The 23,683-nt window shown below is 39.7% G+C and overlaps 1 protein-coding gene across 3 annotated transcripts in view; it reads left to right on the forward strand.

Annotated features, from left to right (window-relative positions):
• The window catches only part of KITLG (KIT ligand), an 88,686-nt gene that overhangs the window by 13,217 nt on the left and 51,786 nt on the right, over window positions 1–23,683 (forward strand). The window lies entirely within an intron of this gene.

The following is a 23,683-nucleotide window of genomic DNA, read 5'->3' on the forward strand; positions in this document are numbered from 1 at the left end:
GCATGTGTTGAATTTAGTTAAGGGTGTAGGATCAACAGTTTGGGAATGTTTGCATTATGAATCCAGGTTTTTCTTGTGGGTGATGGTATTTAGAGTTTAAGGGCTTGATTGTCCAGGTTAATCTTCAAGTAAGTTTTGTATCAATCAAGACAGACGCACGTTACTTTTATCTGTCCATTACTTCAGGTAAACAAGCATTCCATTCTTGTACAGAACATTAAACTGTTAAGTTCCTTTTGATGGACTTGTTCAAAGCACTTGTGAAAGACAGAAAACAGCTCCTGTTTTCTGACATTGTATAATCTGAACGCTCTTTCTAGAGGTTTCTTGACTGAATCTTTGACTATCACTACCTCAAAAATTAAGTTATCAACCCAGACAAGTGTGAAGTAACTTTGGGTTCAGTTTAGAGTAGGATCTAACACAACAATTTGAGCCAAGACTCAAGTGAAACCAAAAAGCAAAAATCTTTTAAACGTTGAAAAAGGAAAAAGTCTACATCCATTCTTTTAAGGCCCAAAGGAGAATGGGACAGAATCATTGGTTTTTATAAGTCACTTAAGAGGAGGGCTGGATTATAAAGGGACTTAGCTTCGCATATTTCCTTGAAATGTGTGTCCTGGCACTTGGTGGGGCAAGGCAGGAAAGTCAGAACAAGCGCTTGCTGGCTGTATAGGAGATCCACATCCTGAATTCAACTATGTGGTGTTGATATGGGGTTCATCCCTCCGAGGGTATACATTTTGTTATCCAACAAAATGAAGAGTGAATTCTGTAATTTTAAAGATTCTCTCTAATGCACACAATCTAGATTATTAATGGAATGCTGACCATGTGACTACCCTGGTTAAAATCCTCCATTGACTTTACATTACCTGCAGGATAAAGTCCAAACCCTCAACACACTGTACAAGATTCTCTGTGATCGGCTGTTGCTTATCTCTACTGCTCCCTGAGTGGTAAATTTCATGCTGGCGTCACTTAACGAAGTACAGTGAAATAGTGACATATTCCACAACTGCATTTGGTCTTGAAAGCCCTGGTAGCCCCTCTTCATCCTCCAGCTGGTCTAGCTGAGATGGTTCCTCCTCTTGGAAGTCCTCCCTGAAGGCTGTTTGCCCTTCCTCCCTGCCCCCGCTTTCCTTGTGTTTAGTGATCTTACCCCGCGCTTCTATAGCATTAAAAAAAAAATCATATAGGGCTTCCCTGGTGGCGCAGTGGTTGAGAGTCCGCCTGCCGATGCAGGGGACACGGGTTCGTGCCCCGTTCTGGGAAGATCCCACATGCCACGGAGTGGCTGGGCCCATGAGCCGTGGCCGCTGAGCCTGCGCGTCCGGAGCCTGTGCTCCGCAACAGGAGAGGCCACAACAGTGAGAGGCCCGCGTACCGCAAAACAAACAAACAAACAAACAAACAAAATCATATATTGAAAACAATATAATGAAATTATATTCTTACTTACCTGTCTACCTGGCTAAATTGCCTCATGCTGGTATCCCCAGCTAGTGGTGCAACACCAAAATCTTAGTAAAGGTTTTTGGAACCCAACTATGAGTTAATGAATCACGTGAGATATATCTTTGACTGAATCTTTGACTATAGCATTCTAAGCATGGATCTGAGTACTTATCGGTTTTATGCCTGCTGACCTCAATTGACACATGGGTTGGCACCAAGGAGGGTTATTTGGAAGGTAGGAGGAACATTACTATCACGCATTGATGTCATACATAGGAAACGCATATAACTGTACTCAGTACCACCTGGCACAAACATATGTTGTTCAAACATAATTCTGTTTGGAGAGAGAAGTGGGCCACTTGGGGTTGTAGAAGAGGGTAGAGACCGTGGATTAATAAAAGAGGAAGGTGGGGGGCAAGTTGCTGGCCATTTTTAAGGAAATAACACAATAGGTTGAATAGCAGGTGCCAGATGGTGCTTGCTAATTCAAGATTATAGAGGGTATAAGAGCCAGAAAGGATTTTAGTACCTAATCAGCTGCTGATGATGAAGAAAATGCTGATTGTGATGCTTATTCCATGTGCCAGGTCCTGAGCTAAGTGTGTTACATACGTTCATCTCCCCTGATTCTCTCCACCTGTGAGGGTGGTTATATCCTTCCATTTACAGAAGAGGAATGTGGGCTTAGGAAGGTTGTGCAAGTCGCTCAGCATCTTACAACTAGTTAGTCTTAAACCCAGTCTGTTTGCTTAGTATTAGTATTGCTGACATCTTCTCTTTTTGCCTAGGTAAGATGTTTTTCTTGATACATAATAATGAATAAGACTGTTATAAATAAAGTAAATGAATTCTTCTTCCCAGCTCACCCACATTCAAAAAGCTTCCTTTCGTATTTTCTTTCCACAGTTTGTGTTGGTTAATGGTTAGCCAGTGCAATAGACAAGGAAAGGATGTTGTGTAGTTTTAGACTCTGATGTGTATAATCTCTAGCAAGAAATTGATGAAATAAATATGAGGCAATAGACAATATGAGAATTTTAGATGGTTCATTTTAAATGATATTTGTGGATTTAAGACTGATGTAGTTAAGGAATTTAGCAAAAACGATGTTTCATTACTCAAGATCAAAGACATATTTAAGTGTGGAGGAAGAAAGTTGGAGAAGGATTTAATAAGTGATGTTTTCAAATTTCATCTGTGATTAGAAGCCACCATCTTAGTGACCCAAGGCAATGATACAACTGCTTTACAATTCAGTGCTCTAAAGTTAACCGTTTTTACATTTGTGTACTTTAAAAAATTCACAAAACTATTGGGTTGGCCAAAAAGTTCGTTTGGGTTTTTTCATAACATCTTACCGAAAAACCCAAATGAACTTTTTGGGCAACCCAATGTTTTGACGCCAAGTTTTCAAAAGTTCTGAAGTTGGTAAAGTTATGCAACCTTACAGCATGGCCTGTTTTACCTTTTCTCTTTTTCTGTTCTTTTAAATCAGGTAAGCTGCTTGGTTTTTTGTGTAAACTGAAAGGTTATCATTTCTGAAAGCCATAAAACTTTTTCTAGTTTTGGATAATAATTACATAACAAGGAGCAGAATCTACCTCCTGTCTCAATTTACAAACAAAGTTTCCAAAAAGGACCATAAATGAGAAGAGGAGATGACACACAAAAATTAAACAATGAAGTGGATGTGCAAAATGGCTTGTGCAGCTTTGGCACTTGAATCATACAGCAGCTGAAGCATATCTTTTAAATTTCATTTAGCTGGATACACGGCCCTGTCTTCATTTCCTGAGATTCCCATTCTCTCCTATATGTTGAGAGAATCTCTTTGCCTTCCAAGCAGTCTTCCTGTTTACATATATTCCTCCAGCCACTTTTGATTCCGCAGCAAAGCAGCTGCTTTGAAAAAAGCCCAAAGGATAATCTTGCAATGGATACTCACTCATCTTCTTTCCTGACCCAAGGAGAAAGTTCCTTTTTATTTTCCCCTAGCATTATTTAGAGTTAGGACTTGAGCAGGGTTTAAAGTACATTTTCCATATTCTTCTTTTGTTTTATTAAACAAGAAAGCTTAATTGATAATCTTCCCAGGTTGTCTTGGAGGAAGAATTTCATAACACAAAATAGTTGACATTTACTTTGAAGATTGTTAACTCAGAACCTTTTAAAAAATAGTAATAATAAACTGTGTGATGCCACTGCTCACATCCTGATACGTTGTAAAAAGTCTTCTTTTTGATTTCTGTCCTACATCTTCCTTCTCTGCTGAATTCGGAGTCTCTTCCTACATAGTGACATTACGGAGATTGCTCAGCACAACTCCATGATGTCATGGTGAAAAATCGGAATAAAAGAGTTGCCACTTAATCATGCTTATTAGCATGAAAATGCAATAATAAAGCCTATTTTGGAGGGGGGTGGTGAAGGGGAGTGTCATTTGAGTCCACTCCTGAGTAGTCTGGCATGCAACTTTCTGTTTCTTGCAAACAAGTCTTGTCAGAGGGGAACAGTGATATTATGCCTGTGTTACTCTGAAGAAAAGGTAGTTGATTTTATTCTTTAGTCAAGCTAGGAATGGGTCTGGATGACGTAAAAAAGAATAATTTAGTTCTGTGAGTGTGAGCTTTTTTTTTTTCTTTTGCCTTCTCTGGTAGGGATGACAGATAAGTCATCCAGTGCTTTGAGAAGAGATAAGATTAGCATTTAAAAGCTTAACCTATGTCATCACTTTTGAACACGCCTGCTCCCAAGTGAAATCATATTCCTTGCATGTGTTTCCCAGTGCAGAATCACCATGAATAATTTCTTATACATGGCTGCTTTAGAAATTTTGATGGATTGCAGCTCATTGGGAGAGAGGAAGAAATTTATAGATGCATCTTATATTGAATTCTAAATGAAGTGCAGAATTGTAGACCTCTCAGAGACTTCCACTGAACTTACTGTAGGAAAGTGTCTGCATTCCAGGTCTGTGGGGTTTTTTTTTGTTTTTCTGTTTTGTTTTGTTTTGCCCCCGTTGAGTCAGTAAAGCAAAGTAGCTACACGTGATACTCATCTAGTTCCTTTAGAAAGGGAATCTGGGGATTTTATAGGTGGGTCTGCGCTTTGGGTCATTATCACATTTTGGCCACATCTGCCAGTGAAGGCATTTTCCACTGGTTGTTCATGAAAAATAATTTATTTAAAAATATACAGTTTATTGAGCATTTACTACAATCAGAGCACTGTGCTAGAGGCTAAAGCTACAGCAGTGAGCAAAACACATTATTCCTGCTCTTCACGGGGCTTACAGTCTATCCCTGGTTTTATATCCTAATTTTCCATTTTCCTGGGGCTAGAGAAGTATTTAAAGGTGCAAAGAAAAAGTTTAAAAGTTCAAACTGAGAAGCATTTATCTAATGTCACATTTTGGATAATTAAGAGAATGTTGCAACATTACTCACCCTTGTTATCATTAAGGTTTAGTAGTTGTTGGACCCAAGAGTAGGAAGGAGGATAATCGTTTATGCCTAGTGGATGAGCAAAACTCTTCTGTTTATCCTTCATTCATTCATTCAACAAATATTTATGAAAGGCTTGTCTGTACTCAGCACTGCTCTACCCACTTTGGACGAAACAGTGAGGGACAGAAAGTACTTGCCTTATGGGACTCAAACGCGAGCAGGAGACAGGTAACAAGCACAACTGGTGGATGATGTTGCAATTCCGTTGTGTGATAGGGCCACCATCTGCTAAGGAGTGAATCACACTGTCCTGACTTCATTTGTGCCCCATTTAACACACCTGAATTTATTCTCTATTCAGACAGTTTAGAGAGTGCTACCACAATGGTCCGTACTATATGAAAGAGAATTTGATGGTAGGAGTATTTGAGCAATTCAAGGTGCTAGAGATAAGAATGGTGAACAAGAATAGTGTAATTCTCGTCCTCACCCCATTTGCACACTTGTCAGAAGGAACAGGTGAGAGTAAACGAATTGGGTTATCATCAGTTTCTTATTTCTGATGAAAAGTGCTTCGGTGGAAATAAAACTGATCTGAGAGTGCTGGAGCTGCTTAAGGCAGGTCACCTGAGAAGGCTTTTCCTAGAAGGTGATAGCTGAACTGAAGCCTGAAGGATCAGAACAACTTGCCTCTTTCAGAGCCCAGGAGGGAGAAAGCTTGTAACTAAGTGCAAAGGGCTTAAGGCAGGAATACATTCCCGGTGTTTCAGGAACAGAAAGGAGGCCAGTGTAGCTGGAGTATGGTGTGGGAAGAGGGCATGGTGAGAATGAGCATGGAGGTGGGCAAGTCTACGTTAAATAGGGCCTTGTATACCTTGAGCAGGAGTTTGTATTTTATCGTAAATGTAATGGAAAAGCATTCAGAGTCTGCAAGCAGGTGGTGATGTTTTGCATTCCCTGAAGACCACAGTCTTGTGGGTAGCAAGCATGGAAGCAAAGAAGGCTATTTAGGGGGTCCTTGCAGTCTTGCAGGCAGGAGTAGGGAAGCTCGGCACAAGCTGTAGTGGTACAAGATGAGACGGAGGGAAGTGAATGTTTCAGGATTTATTTTGCTGGTAGAACTAATAGCACTTGACAGAGTGGATATGGAACTAGGGAAATGGGAAGGATCAAGGATGGTGCTCAGAGTTGTGGCTTGAACCACCAGGCTTCAATTTTGGAAATGACATTACTGGGGATGCTTGTTCTAGGTGTGGTTGAAAAGACAGCAGTGATAATAACCATCATGGACATTTATGAGGGTGAACTGGCTGTCAGATGCTATATACCAAGTGTCTATATAACTTTGTGCGAAGTTTGTGAAGTAAGTTCTATTATTAGGCCCATAATACAGGTGAGGAAGCTGAAGCACAGAAAGATGAATAACTTTCCAAAGGCCACAAGGTTAGTCAGTGGCAGAGTAGAGATTAAAGCTAGGGCAGCCTGATTCTAGAATCACCGCCTCCCAGCCCCCCACTCTATACCGTTCTCTGTGCTTGAGTAAACACACTTTGTTTTCTTAAGCCATCTTGGATTATTACTGAAGCTAAAGTTGACTTTTGAAACTCTACTATTCAGGTTAACATTCACCCATTGCCCAAACAATTCAGTCTCACTTTTGCTCCAGGTAGAGATGAGCCTGCCCGCTTTGGGAGAGCTGATCCCAAATCCAAGCCCAAGGGTCAGTTTCACAACCTCTTTTTATCACCTTGCTGTGCTGATCTTTAATCTATGGGGGAAGCAGAACATAAATGGGATTGTGACATCCACTGTTAGCATAGCTTTTAATTTAAAAGTCAACATTTAAAAAATTAGTAGTCGTGATAAAATAATAACTACAGGCCTACCTTGTTTTATTGCGCTTCCCAGATATTACAGGTTTTTTGTGTTTTTTTTAACAAATTGAAGGTTTGTGGCAACCCTGCCTGGACCAAGTCTATCAGCACCACTTTTCCAACAGCATTTGCTCACTTTGTGTCTCCGTATCACAAATTTTCACAGTATTTCAAACTTTTTCATTATTATAATATGGTGATTTGTGATCAGTGATGTTTGATGTGACTACTATGACTTGCTGAAGCTCAGATGATGGTCAGCATTTTTTAACAGTAAAGTATTTTCTAATTAAGATATGTACATTGTTTGAGTTGTAATGCTATTGCACACTTAATAGATGATGGCATAGTGTAAATACAACTTTTATACGCAGTGGGAAACCAAAAAATTAGTGTGACTTGCTTGCTTTATTGCAATATTCTCTTTATTGCGGTGGTCTAGAACTGAACCCTCAGTATCTCCAAGATATACCAGTATAGCATTAACAGTCATGTCATGGTCTACTATAACATTGTCTTATTTATTAATCTTTTCAAAAATCCAAAAAATGTTATCACCATGAGAAAACCGAGGCTCAGAGAGGTTCCATAATTTGTTGAAGGTTGCAGCATGTAAGCGACAGAATCAGGATTTGAATCTACATCTTACTTTGCTGATGTTCTTCTTTTCTAAACATCATCTCATCTCTTTCATAAGCAATGAACCTGCAGTTGAAGTGTACTGTTATCAGAGGAACATGTCCTGAGCACGTCAAAGGCAGACGCTTTGCTGGGCTTCAGGTGGTAGAATTACCAGAGGAACATGTTTTGGACATGTCAAAGGTACATTATTGCTGGGCTTCAGGTGGTAGAATTGCATTAACATTCTCATGGATTGCCAATCAAAAACTGCCTTTTTAGGACTTCCCCAGTGGCGCAGTGGTTAAGAATCCACCAGCTAATGCAGGGGACATGGGTTTGAGCCCTGGTCCAGGGAGATCCCACAGGCCGCAGTGCAACTAAGCCCGTGCGCCACAACTACTGAGCCTGCCCTCTAGAGCCCACGAGCCACAGCTACTGAAGCCCACGCACCTAGAGCCCATGCTCCACAACAAGAGAAGCCACCCCAATGAGAAGCCCACGTACCACAATGAAGAGTAGCCCCTGCTCGCCTCAACTAGAGAAAGCCCATGCGCAGCAACAAAGACCCAATGCAGCCATAAATAAATAATTTTTTTAAAGTGCCTTTTAAAGATAAAATTTAAATGATTGTTATTTTACAATTTGAATTTTGAAATACTAATGGAAAATTCCTAAGGAAAGTTTAGACTGACCTTTATGAGAAATAAATGCTCAGTAACTTGGATTTTTCTCTCCTAGTGCTTAGAGTTTAGTTGCAGACAATATAATCTACTCTAGCTAGTTTAAACATAAAGGGATATATTGAAGTTTATTTGATGGGTTATAAAACCACTGGAAGGGCTAGAAGAACAGGTTGAGATTTCAGAACACTCCCATCACCCAGAACACGGTTAAGTCCAAGGCCATCTGTAAAGCAGCTACATAACAGCAAGTGCTGTACAACCAGGACTGCTGCTGACGGCAGGGTCTTGCTGCCTCACTACCACCCAGCAAAATGCCTGCCCGGCATCCATCCAGCTTCTCTTCTCCAGGACTTTCTTTCCATATCGAATCTTGCAGAGTTGTGCCTAACTGCTGAAACCCAAGTACCTGCATCTTTAGCTAACTGCAATGGAGTCCAAGATATGGAGATTTTAATTTTGCAGCCACTACAGTATAGAAGAATATGCTCAGAGAGCGGGAATGGGAATTGAGTCAACTCACAGTATCCTCTACACTCACTACTTAACTTTTCTTTTTCCAAGTTCCTCTGAATCAGGAGTATCTAATATGTAGCCCTTGAACCAAATGCAACCTCATTTACCTTTTCAGACATTTTTATTTTCTCTAATGATATAGCACCCATGAGCTAGTACAGCCTAAAATAGTATGTCTAAGACTTCAGAGAGTACCTAAGAATCTTGTTAAAAGTACACATTCCTGGGCTTCCCTGGTGGCGCAGTGGTTGAGAGTCCACCTGCCGATGCAGGGGACACGGGTTCGTGCCCCGGTCTGGGAAGATCCCACATGCCGCAGAGCGGCTGGGCCCGTGAGCCATGGCCGCTGAGCCTGCGCGTCCAGAGCCTGTGCTCCCCAATGGAAGAGGCCACAACAGTGAGAGGCCTGCGTACCGCAAAAAAAAAAAAAAAAAAAAAAAAAAAAGAAACACATTCCTAAGATGGACCCTCAGAATTTTGGATTCCACATGATGCCCAGGGATCTGCATTCTAAATAAATACCCGCAGATGATTACACTTTGATCTAAACATAAGACAGCAACTCCCCTTGTTTCAGTTGGAGCACCTTCCATGAAGGGGTACATTTCAGCAGTTTTTTTTTTGTTGTTGTTGTTGTTTTTTTTGCGGTACGCGGGCCTCTCACTGCTGTGGCCCCTCCCGTTGCGGAGCACAAGCTCCAGACGCGCAGGCTCAGCGGCCATGGCTCACGGGCCCAGCCGCTCCGCGGCATGTGGGATCCTCCCGGACCGGGCACGAACCCGCGTCCCCTGCATCGGCAGGCGGACTCTCAACCACTGCGCCACCAGGGAAGCCCCTCAGCAGTTTTTTTCAATTCAACCAGAGGTACTTGGTATGTCCAGCACACATCGCATAATCAGGGAAACTCATACAGTGACCTTTGCAAATCTGGCTTGTCCTCTGATGTGATGGAGAAAATGATCAAGATTGTGAGTGTTCTTTGAGCTCAGGCCTTTGACCCCCTCGTTTTGATGCTACTTGGAACACTTCCAGCAGAGTATAAAGATTTAGTTTATTTGTCGTCCAAAAACCCAGGTGGGAAACAAAAAAAAAATTTTGTTGGGGATTTCCTGAGCTGCTTCCTCAAATTGAGTCTTCTTAAAAATTAAAAGGGCCTGTGAGACCAAACTTGTCAGACTCCCAGTAGCTGATCTGACAAAACATCTGAGCACATTTAATTACAGCCATAGGGGAAAAAAACACAAGAAGTTCTAGGAAGTTTAGGCATTCACTCCAAATTCAGTGCATGGAATCAGATAGCAAGTGGAGCCCACACTCATTTTCCATCTCTCAGTTGTTTGGAGTTCAAAAGATTGTACAGATTTTGCAGAACTTTTGATTTACAGGGAATCACAATTTCAGAAATGAGTCACATAGTTGGAAGAATACAAATTGTGATTTAGGTTTTTGTAGCTGTTTTTGGAAAGCTACAACCCTTGGATTGCATGTCATCGCGGTTCAATTTTAAGAGCAACTAATTGACATAATAGTGAACAATGCCATCCCCAAAGAATCAGTGCCCATGAAGTGCTGAATTTGGGTATGTGGATTTCAGAACTGTCATTTTTTTCTTATTGTGATATTCCTGTACTTGCCAATTTTGAGGGCCTGTTGCTCTTATTGTTTTTGAAAATAAACACTTATAGCAAAAAGAATTAGCAACAGATATGTAAATCTAGGTTCAATGGTGAACTTGCACCCACCAGTTTTCTAGACCATTTTGGTTTGTTACATGTCGTCTTCCTCATAATATTGATTAGAATTAGTCATCAACTATCATCTCTGTAAAATACGTCCTTTCCCTCTGCATTTATAAAACTGCTGAAGACCTATATTTATGACTAGCTAATGACCTATCTATTACCATTGTTTCTGATGAAATCTATACTGCTGGCACAAATACTTATTTTCTCACGTAAGTCTCTATTAAAAATAATAAAACTTGTATACCTAGACCCTAGATTCTAGCCTGAGGTAGAAGTCCTTTGTAGGTATCTTCACACAGGGGCAAAGTCTCTGAGCTAACCTGGTTCTCCTTAACCACAGGTGAGTTCCCCCATGCACAGGCTATTTAAGGAGGAAGAAGGCTTGGTTTATCATTTTAGCCCCATTCTTTCAGAGATGTCTCTTCTTATCTACCAAGACTGAACTGAACTTTCTAGCCCTTCCAGACATTACCACTCTGTTGTAGTATGCCCTTGAAATTCTCTCACTCTCACTGACCCCTATGGTTCATCCTCCATGGTCTCACTCCATGGAAACTGTCCTCATCAAGGTCAGCTCCATTACGTCCTCTTCAACAACCAACAGGTTGACATCTTTTTAGTGCTTATTTTATTGATTATACTCTCCCTTTGGTACTTTATTTTCCTATTGGCCACAGTACCCCCAAATCAACTGATTTGCCTCTCATATATTTGGCTTCTCATTCTCTTGTCTCCTATGCAGATAATTCTTTCTTCTTCTTATATAATGGTATTCTCCAGCGTTTTGGGTGATAACTTCCAATCCCCAGCTGTCACTTCTGCTGCATATCCTGGCTTAGGGAATAGCACCACTTCTGCCTCAGTCACCCAAACTGGAGCACGGAAGTCATTGGTGATTCCCCCCCGCCGATACCCTACACGCTTTCTGTCAGTCACCCAAGTTCTTCCTTTTTACTTCTACATCCTCTTAAACTTGTCTCTCTCCATTCCCACTGCCATTTGCTAGTTAAGGCCCTCCTCCTGTGGCCTCTGGATAACTTCACTGACCTCCTAAGTGACCTCCTGCCCCCAGGCTTTTTGGCTGCCCCCCTCCACCCCATGTATCCTTCATTCTGATGACTGATAAACTTTTCAAAAATAAATCAGATCTTGATACTCCTTTACTTAAAGTCTGCCAGGAGCTCCCCAGTGCCTTTAAGATAAAATCCAAATCAATTAGCAAAATTGGGAGGACCTCTGCATATCTTTTTAGCCTCATCTATTGTTGCTTATTCCTTGAAACTAATTTTTCATTTTTGTCTCCTTCCCTCACTTCTGTGGGCACCTGCTTCTTTACTTTCTCTGTCAGGGGTCTTTGCCCCAGCTCCCGTTGACCTGGCTACCTTCCACTCACCTTTGGAAAAGATGTCTCCTCCCAGAAGCTATCTCTGAGCCCCTCCCTCAGTCTCCCTCCCCCACCCCAAAGTCAGGTTTAGCTGTCCCCCTGGGCCTTTCCCTTCTTAGATACTCTACCTGCTGTGTTCGCCAAGAGCTTGGGCTTCCTGAGGCCATGACCATATCTTCTGTATCTTTACCTTCTGTAATTATCAGGTACTCCATATGTGTCTGTTGAATGAATAATTAGCATAAATAGCTCTTCTTAGAAGTCTGAAAGCACTCAATTTTGTTTTTACCAGAAAGAACAACTTACCACTTTTTTTGAGCTCTCCTCTCCCTCTAGCTATGCAATTTTTTTTAAGCTACCGCAAGTATAACCTGATTTACATGCACTACTTGTTTATCCAGCCCAGTCATAATTTGACATGGTTGTTTCAATTAGAAACTGATGCAGTTAAAGAGACCTATATGCTGTCCACAGCATAGGCATTGTAAATGAAACTTAACTGTTCATTAGATATAAATGAAGTCAGTTTTATTATCTGATTGGCCCAGTGTTTTTCTTTCTAGTCTTGATTTAAACTTGGTCCAGGCATACAGATGGCCAATGGGCACATGAAAAGATGCTCCACATCGTTAATCATTAGAGAAATGCAAATCAAAACTACAATGAGGTATCACCTCACACCAGTCAGAATGGCCATCATCAAAAAGTCAACAAATAATAAATGCTGGAGAGGGTGTGGAGAAAAGGGAACCCTCCTACACTCTTGGTGGGAATGTAAATTGGTACAGCCACTATGGAGAACAGTATGTAGGTTCCTTAAAAAACCAAAGATAGAGTTGCCATGTGATCCTGCAATCCCACTCCTCGGCATATATCCAGAAAAAACTGTAATTCAAAAAGATACATGCACCCCAATGTTCATTATAGCACTATTTACAAGAGCCCAGACAAGGAAACAACCTAAATGTCCATCAACAGATGAATAGATAAAGAAGATGTGATACATATACACAATGCAATGTCACTCAGCCATAAAAAAAAAGAAATAATGCCATTTGCAGCAACATGGATGGACCTAAAGATTATCATACTAAGTGAAGTAAGTCAGACAGAGAAAGACAAATATCATATGAGATCACTGATATGTGGAATCTTAAAAAAAAAAAAAAAAAGTGACAAGGGAACTTATTTACAAAACAGAAATAGACTCACAGACATAGAAAACAAACTTATGGTTACCAAAGGGGAAAGGGAGGAAGGGATAACTTAGGAATTTGGGATTAACAGATGCACATTACTATATATAAAATAGATAAACTACAAGGACCTACTGTATAGCACAGGGAACTCTATTGAATATCTTGTAAGAACTTAAGAATGGAAAAGAATATATATATTCAACTGAATTACTTTGCTGCACACCTAAAACACTGTAAATCAACTATACTTCAATAAAATAAAATTAAAAGAATAAACTTGGTCCAGGGATTTACTAGCAGAGTAGCCATAAACAAGTTACTTAGTCTCATTGAATCATGTGTTACTCGCCTACAAAATGGGGTAAAAATAACCTACCTTGTTGATGGGAAGATCATACGAAATAATGTCTGCAAACTGCTATGTGTGGCCCTTAGTAGGAGTCAATATATGTGAGTCATTTCTCCCTTTAAGTAGCATTTAAATATAGAGTAAGGATGAACTGTCACAGGGTGATTCTCTCTGTCTCCCCATTTCTTCCTATAGATTGAATACCTTGAAATCCTTAAGTTCTCCTTTTACCTTAAAGCCATTGTCTGCCTTTTTCTATTAAGCAATTCACTTCTAGGATGTTCAGATTTTGTTATAAGAGCATACTTACCCATATTACCAAATATTCTACTTCACAAAAAGATCTGCATTGAGAGAGGCAGAAGAGTGAGTAACTTTACAGGATTTTAGTGGACCAACTTGGACTTCAGCTTGTTTGAGTTTCACTTAACTGGCCTGTTAATGTCTCCTTTCCTCATAGCACTAAAATGACCAATCTGCGGTTTCCTTTGACCCTTCGAGATTACTGGACAATCAGTAGAGAAGAATTTGAGTCAGTGTAGGTTGCTTAGGTGTTTCCTTCATAATGTTAAATGGTAAAATCTTGTTGAGCAATAAAAAATCTTAAGGAAGAAGTCATGTAGAATTAAACCGTTATTCACTGACCGACAGTCTGTTGTTGCTTTAGGTTAAGATTATTTGGGGAGGGTATTGTTCCTATGACCGCAGAAAATCTGAACTCAGGACTAATTCCTATACCTGTATCTTGGTAACTTGCTTTCCTGGCTCTGGGTAGCTGAGCCAATTGGCTCTCTTCCAAAGCACATTTGGGCTGCAAGGGAACTGCCTGCCTGGCTAGCTGGCAGGCGAGATTAAAGAAGAGATGAATGTTGTTTCTGGCAGCAGCTGCTGTTTTGTTCGGGGCAGTCCTAATACTATTTTATAGTTCTCTGCATAAAGAAAACGAGCTACACAGATGCCCCACTTACCTTTTCGACTTTGAAAAGTCTGTAACGTGGATCCTGGCAATGGATATTTTAAAACCACTTCTCATGGTCATAGAAAAGTTTGTTTTTTTCCCCCAAGTTAGAAGATTGGAATCTTCTGGTTTCCTGAACAGCATATGTTGCCCTGATGTTCTTGGGCTGCATGCATGTTAGTTTCTACTAAAGGAAAGGAGTCTGCAACCTGACTTCTGTGTAATAACACATGTTCAGATCAAGTAAATAGTTTGCTTTAGGGGGGCTTTGCAGTTCCTTTCTCTGGAATGTGGCATTTGATTGTACGGAAGGCTGTTATGCTCAGGAAGAATTGATGAATGGGTGAATATTCCACTGGGGTCTTTTGAGATTGGTTCTCAACAAAAATGAGATTTAAGTAAGACCTTTGCCTTCAGAGTCTCCAACCTTGTCTTCCTGTAAATTTTCCCTTTTAAAGTTCCTTTTCAGTACCATCTGCCACTGTTAAAACCTGCTCCCAGAAAGAGACCTGCTTGCTATATCTGTCATTCACAATTGAGTGTGTATTTTAGTCACTATTACTTCCCTCCACCACGACTGTTTCTACTGCATATTTTAGTTCTAACAGTGCATAAGGATTTCTCATTAGTTTTTTCATCATGTAAATAAATTGAAGGCGACTTTTAGCAAAGAAAGGGTTATTGGAATTTTGTGTCTTGTGCAGAGTACGTAGGGGACACTTTTGACGCATGCCTCTAAATTAAAAAAAATCTAGAACTGCCGACAATAAGATTAGTTTAATGTGACTGTGCAGTGAGAGGTTATCGTGAAATGAGAGGTTATCACACAACAAGCGTGACCTAGAGAGAAGAGTTGTACGATGCTAAAAACAAAGTAGCCAAAGAAAAATGTCATATGCAGAAGCAGAGAGTGTTACAGTAAAAACAGCAAGAGATGATTACCCAAATGGAAACAATCCATTTTAGAGCAGAAGTCACAAACGCAGGGACATTTTGCTTCAGCTTTCTGTCTAATAGGGTGTGTGTGTGCGCACCTCCCCACACGTTCAGGCACCCGAATACCCTTGTTGGAGTCTCCAGAAGTTAAGAGAAAGAGGAAGAGAGAGAAAACTCCATTGGAAGTCAATTGTCCATTAACCGAAGCTACTCTCAACACAGTTGAGAACTAAGAAATAAATTGAAAAATGCATCTGACCCCCAAATCAGCATCAACATACCGTGTACTAAAGGTCAGACTCTTTGTTCATGCAAGATTGATTCTATAAAGTCCTTTCCCGGACTCTTGTTTGTATGGTTTTTAAGCACTTGTTTTCCTGATTTCCTAGACAATCCAAAACCTATAATCCACACAGCAAATAATTGCACAACACCTGTGGTTTGAAAAGATTCTCACCACCACTCCATGAACGGGTAAGGCAAAAACGATTCTCATTTTAGAGACTGATAAACAGATACTCAGAAGGATTCACTGGCTTGTTTGAGGTCACATGGTGGGGCTCAGAGGTTTTCTGGATCCATCTTCTATACCCTGCCATCACACTACCGGTTTTCATAAGCGTGAACTTCTTTTCTTTTTTGCCCTTGGAAACCTTTGTTTGAACAAAATTTTACCCAGAAGCATGAAAAAATAGAACAGAAAAAAACTGAGCTACTTTGCTTAAAGTAGGCGTTGGGGGCCCAGAACACTGGCGGGGCAGTGTGTTTTCCTTACCAGGAAGAGCTTGAACATCGCACACTGCTCCATTCATTCAGTAATTCACCCAGAGAGTAAGTTTATTGAGCTCTGATTTATTTTTCTATTGCTGTTGGAATAAATCACCACCAATTTAGTGGCCTAAAACAATACAGATTTATGATATTATAGTTTTGGAGATTCAGAAGTCCAAAATGGGGCTTACTGGGCTAAAAGCAAGGTGTCGATGACACTGTGCCTTCCTGAAGGCTCTAAGGGAGATTGTTTCCTTGCTTATTTCAGCTTCTAGAAGGCACTTGCATTTCTTGACTCCTGGGCTCTTTCCTCCATCTTCAGTGCCAGCAATGGCAAGTCAGGTCCTTATCGTGTCACATCTTTCTGACCCTTCTCCCATCACTGCATCTCTCTGACCAGAGCTGGAAACGTTCTCAGTTTGTAAGGACCTGTGTGATTAGATGGGACTCAGAGAATCCAGGATAATCTCTCCATGTCAAGGTCCTTCGCTTCATCACATCTGCAAAGTCCATTTTGCCATATAAGTCAATATAGTCACAAATTCCAAGAAAATTAAGACGTGGCCGTCTTTTTGCTATTATTCTGCCTACTATAAGCACCACCCATGGGCCATGTGTTATGTTTGCCTCCGGGACTACAGGAGGCTAGAGATGGGCATGTTAACAGTAAAAATATGTTGCAAATAATGACCTGACAGTATGGGAGAAATAGGTAAACTAAGAAACAAACCAACAAAAATGAAAATAAAATTGTAAGAACAGTCATTCAAACAAGTACAGTAATTTGGAGCTCCTTGGAGGTGGGCAGTCACAACTACATAACCAAAATGCTTTTTCCCCCCAGCTTTATTGAAGTGTGACTGACAAATAAAATTGTATATATTTAAGGTGCACAATGGGATGTTTTGATATATGGATACATTGTGAAATGATGACCACAGTCAAACTATCCCGTTACCCTTTATTCTGTGTGTGGTGAAAACACTTGAGATCTACTCTCTTAGGAGATTTCAAGTAAACAATATAGTATTATTAGCTGTAGTCAAAATGCTGTACATTAGGTCTTCAGAACTTACTCATCTTATAACTGAAAGTTTGTACCCTTTAATCAATATCTCCCCATTTTCCTCTACTCCCTAGCCTCTGGCACCCACCTTTCTGTTCTACTCTTTGTTACTATGAGTTCAACTTTTCTTTTTTTTTGGATTCCACATATAAGTGAGATCATATGATATTTGTCTTTCTGTGTCTGGCTTATTTCATTTAGTCTTCCCTTTATTTGATGAAAATGAATCATCAAAGAGAAGCAAAGTTTAATATTTCTAGCCACTGTTTAGGAAATCAGGGAAATGTGTGTACTATATATTAGAAAAATTTCTGCATAGAATAATATGGAAAAAATACTTTTCCATTTAAAGAAGTAAGCTCCTCATTTCGGCACTCTCCCAAGAATACTGATAGGGAGGTATTACTACTGCTGTGCAGAATTCTCAGTACATTTCTGCCTTGACTGCTCCTCCATCCTAACGTTTAGTTATGCCTGAGTGAATGATTGAATTTTATGAAAGGTGAATACTCATCAGTAGCAAAGTACTTGATCCTTGAACAACATGCATTTGAAACTGCATGGGTCCACTTATATGTGGATATTTTTCAATAGTAAATACTTGCAGTACTACATGGTCCCAGGTTGGTTGAATCCCCAGATGCTGAGGAACCAGGGATAGGGAAGGCTGACTATAAATTACACACGGATGACTCCTGCATTGCTCAAGGGTCAACTGTATATACTAAGTTAAAATATTAGTTTACTTAATAGCTTTAAAATAAAATGCCTCATGAAATATAAGTTTCTCAGGGATATTTGGTTTTTAATTTATTTTTAATTTATTTTATTGAAGTATAGTTGATTTACAATGTGTTAATTTCAGGTGTACAGCAAAGTGATTCAGTTATACATACATATATATATGTATATACATACACACATACACGTTCTTTTTCATATTCTTTTCCATTATGGTTTATCACAGGATATTGAATATAATTCTCTGCTCTACAGTAGGACCTTGTTGTTTACCAATTCTATATATAGCAGTTTGCATCTGCTAATTCCAAACTCCCACTCCATCCCACCCCCACCTCCCTCCCCCTTGGCAACCACAAGTCTGTTCTCTATGTCTGTGAGTCTGTTTCTGTTTCATTGATAAGTTCATGTGTCATATTTTAGATACCAGATATAAGTGATATCGTATTGTGTTTGTCTTTCTCTGACTTACTTCACTTAATATGGTAATCTCTACGTCTATCTGTGTTGCTACAAATGGCATTGTTCTATTTTATGGCTGAGTAGTATTCCATTGTATATATGTGTCACATCTTCTTTATCCATTCATCTGTTGATGGACATTTAGGTTGTTTTCATGTCTTGGCTATTGTAAATAGTGCTGCAGTGAACATTGGGGTGCGTGTATCTTTTTGAATTACGGTTTTCTCCTGATATATGTCCAAGAGTGGGATTGCAGGATTGTATGGCAACTCTATCTTTAGTTTTTTGAGGGACCTCCATACTGTTTTCCATAGTGACTGCACCAATTTACATTCTCTCAGGGATATTTGAATGTATTAACACATTTAAGTTTAGTCCTAACCAAATAGACTCCAATAAATTGAGCAAAATCATCTGTACAGATGTTTGTGTATAACTGATCCAAAAAAAAAATGCTGCCCTGGTGAAATTATTTTGCAATTATTATAGAAGTCTGTATTGATAATATATTTTTAAACTATCAAAGAACATATATAAAAATTATAAAGTTAAAAGTTCTGAAAAATGCACAATATTCAGCTTTAGCTTGGAATAGGGAACAAACTTATCTCCATATGCGTGATATTTGAAAAATGATTAAAGTCTTGGAGAGATGGCGTCAGAGTCCTCATCAGTGACGTAACAGCTTTCTTGAAGTGCTGTGACAGTATGAGGTGGTGAAGAGGACAGGATTTCGAATTGGACAGACCTGAGTTTTCGTCCTGATCTCACCACTTAGAAGTCACTGAATCTCTCTCTGTCTCAGTTTCTTCATCTTCAGAGTTAGGATATATGAAACTTAAATTTTGTTTGTGGTAAGCTAGACAAAATGTTTGGTACATAGTAAATGTTCAGTAAGTGGAAGCTGTTGTTCACTGTATTGTTCAGAAAGCACAAGCATCTGCATAGACATCCTGCCTGATGGTACTGATGAACTACAGTATGTAGTCTATGTAAAGCCAGGCCCTCTGCTTGAGACAGGATCTCACCCCTTCCTGTCTTCTCAAGGACATCTGATGTCTCTCTGTTCTGACCCACAGTGCCAATTGCACCTCCTACTGGATCATCCCCATAGGCATACAGACATCCTGGTATTTTTACCATCTTATAAATAAGACTCTCCCCTCCCCCTAACCTAATTCCTCACCAACTCCCGTCTCACTTTGTTTTTACTTATTTCTTTGTTCATTTATTTATTTGCTCTCCTTTGAAGCACACCTCTTTAAAAGAGCTCTCTCTATGCACTGGTTTTAATCACTCACCTCTCATGCTCTATTAAATCCACTCCTGCCTGGCCTTTCCCAAACTGCTTCAATAAAAATGCTCTTGTTAATGTCACCAGTGACTATGCTGCTAAATCCAATGATCAGTTCTCAGTCCTCATCTTACTTGACCTATTGCGAGTATTTGACGTAGTTTCATAGTTTAACCTTCTCCTTAAGGTACTTCTACTTTTTTTCTTTTTTTTTTAACTTGTGTTCTTCCTCCTCCTCTGGCTCCTCTCTCGGGCTCCTTTGTGTGTTCTAAATCTTTTGCCAGACCTCTTAAGGTTAGAGCACCATAGGACCCAGTTCTTTGTTCTTTTTTCTGTTTGTACTCACTCCCTTGATGGTCTCATCTACTCTTTTGCTTAAAATTCCATTTATATATCAAAAGCTGTCATATTTATATATCCAGCCCAAACTTCCCTCCTCAATCCAGATTGAAATATCCTGACCTAGTTTCATCACTAGGATGTCTCAAAACACGTCTCAAACTGAGCACACTCAAAACTTAACTCCAGATCTGCCCCCCAAACCTTCTCTACCCCTCAGCCTTACCCATATCATTTGATGGCAACACCATCCTTCCAGTTGCTCAGACCAGAATCCTTGGAGTTGTCTTTGACTCTCTCTCAAAGCACTCTCCAACTGTCAGGAAATCCTATCGGCTCAATCTTCAGGAGGCATCCAGAATCTAACCACCTCTGGGCAATGCACTGCTACGACACTTTCTTGCTTGGATTATAGCAATAGCCCCAAATTGGTCACTCTGTTTCTACCTATTGTTAGCCTAAAGTCACAGCAATTAAAGTGATCTCTCTTTTTTTGGAAATAATTTATATTTTTAGAGCAGTTCATAGCAAAATTGAGAGGAAGGTACAGAGATTTCCCCAGTGTCCCCTGCCCCCCCCCCCCACATGCATGGCCTCCTCCGTTATCAACATCCCCACCAGAGTGGTGCATTTGTTGCAACTGAGGAACCTACCCTGACACATCTTAATCACCCAGAGCCCATAGTCTACACTAGGGTTTACTCTTGGTGTTGAACATTCTATGAGTTTAGAATTCATCCCTTCCCCTCCAACCCCTGGCAACCACTGATCTTTTTACTGTTTCCATAGTTTTGCCTATTATAGAATGTCATAGTAGTTGGAATCAAAACAGTGTATGGGGGCTTCCCTGGTGGTGCAGTGGTTGAGAGTAAGCCTGCCAATGCAGGGGACACGGGTTCGTGCCCCGGTCTGGGAAGATCCCACATGCCACGAAGCGGCTGGGCCCGTGAGCCATGGCCGCTGAGCCTGCGCGTCCGGAGCCTGTGCTCCCGCAACGGGAGAGGCCACAACAGTGACAGGCCCGCGTACTGCAAAAACAAAAAAACAAAAGAAAAACAGTGTATAGCCTTTTCAGACTGGCTTCTTCAGTTAGTAATATGCATTTTTTTTCCTCTATGTCTTTTTATGGCTTCATAGCTCATTTCTTTTTAGTGCTGAGTAAAAGTCCATTCCCCAGATATACCACAGTTTATTTAACTATTCACCTGCTGAAGGACATCCTGGTTGCTTCCAAATTTTGGCAATTTTGAATAAGCTGCTATAAAAATCAGTGTGCAGGTCTTTGTATAGACACACATTTCCAGCTCTTTGGGATAGAACCAAGGAGCATGATTGCTGGATCATATGGTAAGAATATGTTCCGTTTTGTAAGAAACTTCCAAACAGTGTCTTTAAAAAAAAGTTTTAAATATGTCATATCTCTCCTATGCTCAAAATCCTGCAATGAATCCCTTTTCATTCACAGTAAAAGTCAAAAGTCCAGATGGGTATACAAGACCCTACATGATCTGGCCTCTCCATTCTCTCTGACATCATCAACTTCACTGCCCCCCTGGTTTATTCTTGCTGTTCCTTAAAGCAGATTCCTTAAATCAATGAGTATGCATTTATTTTATAATAATGGGGAAAAAAGATATACTTTCTAAGTTGTCAGGGTAGTGACATTCCAACTAAGTTCTTTTTCTTCTCCAAATGTTTGATAATGATAATATATTACTTTTATAATAAAATATCTTGAAAGATTCAATTGAAAACAACAACAACACAAGATAGACCTTAGGGCCTTTGCACTAGCTTCTCTGTCTATAATACTCTCCCATAGACATCTGCTTGGATAACTCCCTTAGCTCCATCTCATCTTTGATAAAACATTGCCTTCCCAATGTGGCCCCATCAGATATCAGTTCAGTAGTACACTTGGTGCTGCGTGAAGCCTCTGATGCCTTGTGAGTGTGACTGGCACCTTGAACCTAGGACCATGCTGCTAGTAGAGCAGAGTAGGCATTATAGTCCTGATCCCCTTTCGTGTGATCTAGTTTTTCTTTTTTCACAGCACACCTTTGACCTATATAATCTGGTTATTTATTATGTTTATTGTTTATGGTCTGCCTTCCCTCACGAAAAGCTAAGTTTATGATGGCAGGAATTTTTGCTTTTTTTTTTTTTTTTTCATTAACTAATATACCCCCAGCATCTAGAACAGTGCCTGGCACACAGTAGCACAAGGTACTTAATAAATATTTGCTGAATGAATGAATGAGTGAACAAATGTTTGTGTAGTTTCTTCAGTGTCAGGCATAAGACATGGCAAAGAGAAGTCAACAGAATTTCTGCCCTTATATTTCTTTTCTTTCGTCTAGTCTTTTTGAGATATAATTGACATATACACTGTATAAGTTTAAGGTGTACAGCATAATTATTTGACTTGCATACATCATTCAGTGACTACCATATTAAGATTACCATATTAAGAACATCTGCCATCTCATATAGATACAAAATCTATATAAATCCAAAAGAAATAGAAATGTTTTTCCTAGTGATGAGAACTCTTAGGATATACTCTCTTAACTTTCTTACATAACGTACAGCATTGTGAATTATATTGATCATGTTGTACATTACGCCCTAATACTTATTTATCTTATGACTGGAAGTTTGTACCTTTTGACAACCTTCCTCCAGTTCCCCCTCCCCCACCCCATGCCTTTATATTTCTTAGAGCCTAGAATATGAATATGGTTATTAGTGAGATTGGCCATTCACAGAGGTCCTTAGGGAGGATTCCAAAATCATATCATAGAAGAGGATCTTGGAGAAATATATTTCAAGGGAGGGTTAGGTCTTAGCAATGACAGTATGAAAAGAAAGCTTGAATTTAAGCAATTATACTTACATACATGAAGGGATATTAGAGGATATTTTATGTGTTGGGATTGTCCAAAAAGAAGAATCCCCCAAACAAATCATTTACACAATTCAGTCTTCATTTTGGTCCAAGGGAGATGATGCTATGAAGAGTGGGACCCCACCATGCTCAAAGTAGCCTTAAACAAAATTAAGCAGGATTACTGCTAAAATACATAGATTACAGTGGTAAAACAATAAAAGGGTTTTAGTTTTGTTTCGAAGCCACTATTATCTATGTAGGTAGCATTGTAGTCTTAGAAATTTTAGTAAATGATAATTATAATTTGGTCCAGTGTAATATCTATTTAGCTTTCAGATATTAATTGAAAATAATAATCCAGTTCCATATAATACATGGCTGGTTACATAATAAGTAGGAAAGATTTCTAGCCATGTGCAGATGGGCCTTTGTAATTTTAAGATGCCATAGATGAATGTTAACTCTTAAAAGAACTCTCATATTTTAAAATATCTTCACATCTCAATGTTTTGCTTATGCTGTTTATTTTTCCTGGAATACTTGTCCCTTCCTTGTCAACTCTTGCAAACTCTTCTTTTGTCCTCTAAAATCCAGTCAGAGTCACATTTTCTCTGTGGCTTTTCTTGGCATTGTCTTTCTGCCACGAGTTCTCTCCCTTAAGGTCAACTGATTAAGTTTTTCCTCCTCTGAGTTCCCAAAGCATTTATCACTGGGGTGTGGGTGTCACTTACTTACCTGCATCTGCATTTCAAGGGTGTCTTATCACCTTTGTTTCTCTAGTGACTGGCTCAGTCCCTGTCTCATAATACAGGCTCAATAAACCGGTATCAAATTGGAAGCATTACACTCTTTTTTTTTTTACCTTGGTCACTGATTCACCCAGCAAATATTTATTAAGAGTTTTTTATATTCAAGGTTCTGCTATGTGTTGTAAAGATACTGAAGAAAAAA

The sequence above is a fragment of the Tursiops truncatus genome, chromosome 11 (assembly GCF_011762595.2).
Source record: "Tursiops truncatus isolate mTurTru1 chromosome 11, mTurTru1.mat.Y, whole genome shotgun sequence".
Taxonomy (NCBI): Eukaryota; Metazoa; Chordata; class Mammalia; order Artiodactyla; family Delphinidae; genus Tursiops; species Tursiops truncatus.